Source organism: Pezoporus wallicus, unplaced genomic scaffold, assembly GCF_028554395.1.
Source record: "Pezoporus wallicus isolate ANWC-B61680 ecotype Strahan unplaced genomic scaffold, APGP_CSIRO_Pwel_v1 contig_8803, whole genome shotgun sequence".
Lineage (NCBI taxonomy): Eukaryota > Metazoa > Chordata > Aves > Psittaciformes > Psittacidae > Pezoporus > Pezoporus wallicus.
In genome coordinates, this window is record NW_026635049.1 from 372,400 (window position 1) to 379,152 (window position 6,753).

General features: G+C 44.0%; 1 long non-coding RNA gene across 1 annotated transcript; it reads right to left on the reverse strand.

Moving 5' to 3' along the window:
• Positions 1 to 500: 500 nt before the first annotated feature.
• On the reverse strand, positions 501 to 6,221 carry LOC130594573 (uncharacterized). The gene is made up of 3 exons (XR_008971121.1): positions 6,055 to 6,221; positions 5,806 to 5,969; positions 501 to 825 (listed from the first exon to the last, which is right to left on the reverse strand). It is a non-coding gene; the product is annotated as an uncharacterized LOC130594573 (long non-coding RNA).
• Positions 6,222 to 6,753: the final 532 nt, after the last annotated feature.

Below are 6,753 nucleotides of genomic sequence, written 5' to 3' on the forward strand. Positions count from 1 at the left end.
GACATGTTTGTGAAAAATGCGTTAAAAAGGGGCTGCTTCTTGCAGTGTCTATTCATGTATTAACTATGAGCTTAGAGAATTGAATTCCCATGTAAAAACTCATTAGGCACAAGATTTGAAGACACAAGACAAGAAATTCTAACCTCCAAGTTAGAAAACTGAATCACTGCTTGGTGGGGAGGTCATTTCGCTCCTAACAAATGGATGTTAATAATATGCTACTTGGAGATGATCCCTGCGTTTCCTGTTACATGGATTAGGCGTTACCTACATCTCTTACCACTGAGGTTTTAAGTTATGTTCAGGTTTTCTTTTCAGAATGGAAATGTAAAAATTACGTTGTACAGTGAGATGATGTTCAAGAACAACCAAAAAGGCCAGGTTAAGATCCCAGCATGTAAGTATTCTGCTGGAAGACTTCTTACCCTGACTCCCGTTGTTCAGCTCTGTATAGAGAATTATTACGAAATAAAGGATTTATCTTTGTGAATAGAAATGGGTGTCCTGTCAAAATGGCTCTTCCAGCTTTGCAGCAGTTTCCAGAGGAAACAGTGGTGTGGAATATGAATAGCAGTGATTTTAATAACAGCTATGGAATCATGGCTTTTCCCCTCCAAAAGGGAAGCTCTGAATTGGCTTTCTCAGTAAAAGTATTTGTTTGCAGTGCTTGGTGACAGGAGTGAAGCAGAGAACAGCTGATGGGGATGTGGGTTAGCATGAGGTGTCTGAATTCCAGGTGATCCATCAGAAAGGTGAGTTCGTGTACTGCACCTGAGTTCTGTTGCCACTCAGCTTCTGTATCCCCTTAATTTTCTGTGTTTGGAGCTGCAAAATCACATGAAGAGCACTTGTGAGACTCATCTTGCTGATGAGAATGCAAATCCTTGTTAAAAGCTTGACTGTTTCTTACTTTAAAACACTGTATTTTTACAAATGTAAGCTCTTTAACTTATGAACAATAGAAGTAGATCTGGTTTGAGTATTTCCTTGAGCCCTTGACATGACATTGTGTGTAATTACTGCCTGGATTTTGGTTTTGTGCAGCTGTAACTGTGGATTCTCATTATCAAATGAGAAAGCAGGGAATTGTTTTTATTTACACTTAGTTCTACTGTATAAGCCAGAGCAGCGATAGCCACCGGTCCTGTTGTCACTGCCCCACAACAACCAAGCTCCACTTGTGGAGTGCATAGTATGTCTGGGACGAAGGGATGGGAGATCCTGGAGCAGGCTGGGTATGTTCAGGTGCAGTGGGATGAACTTCCTGCAGTTGTTCCTAAAGCTTCATTTAATCGTCTTTAAATCTTGTAATGGTGCTGTGCAGGAGTGCTCCATGTGTATGTCCAGCCTGGCCTTGAACACTGCCAGGGATGGGGCAGCCACAGCTTCTCTGGGCACCCTGTGCCAGTGCCTCAGCACCCTCACAGGGAAGAGCTTCTGCCTAAGGGCTCATCTCAGTCTCCCCTCTGGCAGGTTAAAGCCATTCCCCCTTGTCCTGTCTCTACAAGTCCTTGTAAAAAATCCATCTCCATATTTTATTGCTGTGTGCTGTCCTGCAGGTGCTAAAGGAAAGAGCCTCCAACCTGGGATACTGCATGTTGAATCTGGTTGTTGGATACGGTTGGTTTCTGGGCTGCAAGCGCACACTGCTGTGTTACGGTGAGGTTTACTGCAGCATTAGCAAGAGAATGGAATAGTATAAACACCCTCAGCATTAACAAGAGAAGGATTTTTGGCAGACTTTAGACTTTTTAACGGTTGAATTCAGACTTCTGTGTGTGCGTAAAGTGTACAATACAGAATCATAGAATCATAGGTTAGGGTTGGAAAGGACCTTAAGATCACGCAGTTCCAACCCCCCTGCCATGGGCAGGGACACCTCACACTAAACCATGTCACCCAAGGCTCTGTCCAACCTGGCCTTGAGCACTGCCAGGGGTGGAGCATTCACAACTTCCCTGGGCAACCCATTCCAGTGCCTCACCACCCTCACAGTAGAACTTCTTCCTTATATCAAATCTAAACTTCCCCTGTCTAAATTTTAACCTACTACCCTACTACACTACAGTCCCTAATGAAGAGTCCCTCCCCAGCATCCTTGTAGGCCCCCTTCGGGTACCGGAAGGCTGCTATGAGGTCTAATAATACAGACTAAGAATATATCTGGGAATTGAAGTGGAGACTGGGGACTTGACAAGATTAGTAACCTGAAAAATTGCATCATGGAACACCTGAAGTTTATCTTTGAGGGTGTGGAGGGAATCGAGTGATGTGCAGTGTTGTGTGATGTGTCTAGACCATGGAGTGACTATAAAGGATGCTCCTGAAATGTCATTTGCCTGAGCAAATGGTTTCCTACGTTCAGTGCAGTGACTTTTTTAAACAGTATTTTTACAGCATTTAAATATAAATGTCAGAGGAAGAGAAATCCATGAGAGGTGAATGTGGGTTAGAGGGGAAGGAAGGTTTTCTAAATTCAGTCCCTTAACTGCAAGCTTTGAATGCTAATCCTGGCTTTGTGCAACAGTGGCTGCTAGCAGTTTTTCTTGCAGCTTTGCATGCAAGCTGATTGCTTCTCCTTAAACATCACCTTACTTTGCTCTGTTCCCTGTCCTTCCTCCCCTCTCCCCATATCTGGGCTGTAACTCTCCCTAAATCCTGTCTGTAAACTTGAAATAATGGCTTCTGTCCCTCGCATGCTGCAGAGAAGCGCTGCCTTCTGAAGGACCTCACCAGGTCACCTCGGTGGGGTGGGATGGGATGCTGCACAGTGAAGGTCCTTGTGCTACCTTTGGACGTCTCCTGCCACATCTTTTTTGTGGGGAGAGGTTTGCTTTGTGAAACACTGCCTGGGGAGCTTTGCCACAGCATCTGCTTTTCCAGTTTGGACAGGGAAGTAGCCTGAAATAGGAGGGAGCTGACAACAGCAGCCTGCTCAGTGCTGGCTTTTGTCCACTCTGGCTTCTGTATTGAGTTCTACAGGCATCTAATTTTCAGGAGCATCTCTGTGTAGCAGTGCTTCCAAAACAGTCGGAGGTAGTGTTGCAGAGAGTGGTACATGCACACAGCTCTCTCAGTGTGGAGAGAATGATTCTAAATGTCATGTCCACTGAAAATTAGTGTTTACCAGAACCCTTTAGCTCTGCTTAGTGCTGCTGCAAATTGCATCCCTGCCTGTTGAAACGGGTGTTTGGGTGCTGTGTAGCTGTAACATGGGGAGGTGACTGAATTCAGTCCCATTAGCCTTATGCTTTCTTATCAATCCTCTAGAATTTTTGATGTTGGAGATCTCTAGCTGACCACAGAAACCTTCCTTCACCAAGTGTAGAACTCCACGTTGAAATGTTACCTCCTGAATCTCAGCGTGGGCAAGATTTACCTGTCCCCAGACAAGAGGTTTCCTGTACATGCTAGCAGCACGTGGGCCATCAGGATGGGTTTTAAAAGCAGTTGCTGGTGCCTGAACTACTGGAATTTCCAAATTTCACCAAAACTGGTGTCTGGAATTTCCATTGGGTGTTGGATTCTCAAGTCACAAAATACTCTGTACCACAAAGTGGTTCTAAGACTTCCTTTGTGCTTTTTGTGTCACAGGTTTGTACATCTGGTGCTGTAATTCTGTCAGGCTTAGCTGGATGCTTCCATCATGCAGCAGCTCTAAGCCACAATCTGGAAAGTACTTTACCCACACTAGCCTGTAACTCACACCTTGAGTACAACACGCACCAGAGTGGGGTGCTTAGAACATTTGGTATAAGCTTGTAGGAGATGTGTATGTAATTCACAAGAGAGTAATTCTCAGCTCCTGATTTACACAGATAAGGCCATCGTGTTACACCACCAAGCCCTGGGTACATATGTATATACTAAATATAAGCACAGAGACCACAGTTAATAGGAGGAACAGGAAACAACCAAGGGTGGACTGTGATACTGAGATTATCTGATTTAGTCAGCATAGGAGTAGCTGACAGTCAAATGCAAGTAACGCTTGTGAAAACAGAAGGGGAATACAGAAAACTACTTTGCAATGTATGATCGGCCCCAGAAGCTGACAAAAAATGCTTTCTGTTGTGGGTTTTGCTTTATTTTAAGGCCAAAAGCTTTCTAGCTGTTACTTAATCTACTGGAAAGTAGTGAAGTTCTAGCAAATAAATGTCCAAGTGACTCTAATAGGTGTCTAGAAAAGTAAATCCTACAATGACTGTGGTTTTAGACTTGGACTTTAAAGGTTCTGTGGTAATTCATTCAGTGGGAATATAAACTCATGTCTAATGGCGGGCTCTGACTTAGACCAAAGCTGCTTTACTGACATTGTGCTGTCCTATGGAGACCCTGCTCCATCTAGAAAACTGCACCGACTTTCACAGGCCCTAAATTCCACTGAACACATTTCTGAAGTCCTTTGCTCAAAGGAATTTGAAACTCTTTTACCAAGTCTGCAAATTATAGCTATTTGACAACTTTGAGTTTGCAGTCTGACAGCTCACGTCATCAGTCGGAACACGATGAGCAGAGCAAGAGGCTGCATCGCTGGCTGATGACTTACAGGAATCTTGTACTAACAATCAACTAGAAAACGTTGGAAAGCTGTGGCAATCTGGAAACTGTTCATGACATCTGTTAAAGACGGGTGCTTTTATTCCTGTTGACTGGAGTGAGATGCAAGTGATATTTCATGGAAATGGAGTGGTTGTGTTCCAGAGTGGGAGCCAAAAGTCTTCCTCACGGACCCAGGTGAATTTCTATATAAATGACCATGCAACATTCCTAACACTTGAGCCAGGTGAGAAAGAAGTTACTCAACAGATTATTTCTCTCTGACTGCAGGAGATAATGAAGTGAAAATAGTTAGCCTGTGAACTTTGCAGGGAACAGAAGAGGAGATGAGAGGAACCCCTCATGGAGTCCTTGCTGTGGAGTGCTGTGACGTGCCCAGCTCTGTCTGCATGGGAAGCGAGCACATGCTTTATGGTTCAAAGCAACTCGGTGACAATGTAAAATGAAATGGACAGTGTTAGAGGAGTTGTCAGCTCAGAGGCACACGTGTGTCACTGATGTGTAAAAGGCCTTGAATGTGCAAGATGTGTATGTGTGACCCATCAAGTAGAAGAGCTGTGTCTCTCTACAAGAAAAGATTGTTTTCTAGATTAGTTTGTTACACCCTGAGGCTGAAGTATATGGTTTGCTGCAGTGGAACAAAGTTTTCTCTGTGATATATTTCATAGGCAACATCTACTTGGTTTAATACACACCTGTCCTAAAGTGCTTATTACTGAGCCTTTTGTGGTTCTTTCCAAGGGTCCCATACCTTCTTGCCAATCTTGGGTAAGGTTGCAACAGAGCATCTCTGATCCTACCTGTGTGCCACCTTGAAGGTGCTCCCCTATGCAGACTGGGAAGTGATCTTTGTGAATGAGCCTGCAGCATATGATACGGTTTGATGTGGTGGTTGGGTTTGGAAAGTGTTAAAAATACTACTCTAAGGATTAGCTGAAATGTCTTAGAAGTCCACTAGAGTGGAGCCCAATGTGCTGCCAAGGTACAAGCACAATATAACAAACAGTAAACTGACATTCTCCTTGTGAGAACGGTGAGGCACTGGAACAGGTTACCAAAACAAGTAATGCTCCATCCCTGGCAGTGTTCAAAGACAAATTGAACAGAGCCTTAGGCAACATGGTCTAGAGTGAGGTGTCCCTGCCCACAGCAGAGGGGTTGGAACTAGATGATTCTATGATTTAACAATAACATACAAACTATAGTGAGTTAGAGAAAGGTTTGGTGTGAGCACGGTGTGGTTACCTCAACCCCGGCGTTTTCATCTGCCGAAACCATGCATGTTCTATGCATGGGAAGTGCATCTGTGACTCTCTTCAATGTGACTGACCTGTTGTGCCAGAGCTGCCTCCAGTGCAAAGTCAACATCTGCAGTCAGGCTCATCGCTCATACACATCTTGACACTGTCCTTCGGAAGAGAAGCAGACACGCTGTAAGAAAATGATCACCGAACTGAGAATACATGCTTCTCCTATAAGAAGGATCTCTAAAACCTTCCCAATGTCTAGACTTCAGTCTAGATTAATGTCTGTAGATCTCAAAATCTTGGGGCAATCATCACAAAAGGCACTATAAAAAGGTTGGGAATTGAGACCTTGCAGTATGTCCCACAGATAATAGCCTGACTCCCCTGTGCCTCGTGAGGTTCAGTAACTTCACGCAGGCAATGCAATTACTGTACGAATGGAAAAAGAAATCACATCTTTGCATGTGATAGCCTGCAGTTTGGGTGTGTCTTCTTGGCAATCTGGCAGGACTGCTGTGCTCCTCTTTGGAAGAAAAGCCTTACCTGATTCTGGCTGGAAACAGTAGATTGGAAGATGCTTATCTCTTTAAAAGTGGCCTTTCCGGGTGTCCTCTCAACGATGATGATCTGCAAAGTGATTACACTGGTTTCTGCAGCTTTCAATTGAACAGATAGGGAAATCTCATCACCTGAGACCTCCTAGGGCTTTAGTGTAAAGCTAAAATTCAGGCTGAGTTTAAACAGAGACCAAACTGAGAGGAGAGACAGGGCTGAAATACAGGTTATGCGATGCACTAGAGAATGAATTGAATGGTCCTGTACTGCCAGAGTGGACTAATAACTTAGTGTGGGGTTGTTTTCTTTTCTTTTTTTTTAGCTATTCTCATTCAAATTAGGGGCAAGAAGGAAGAAAATGTAGGCATAGAAGTGCTGTATTTCCTAGAAG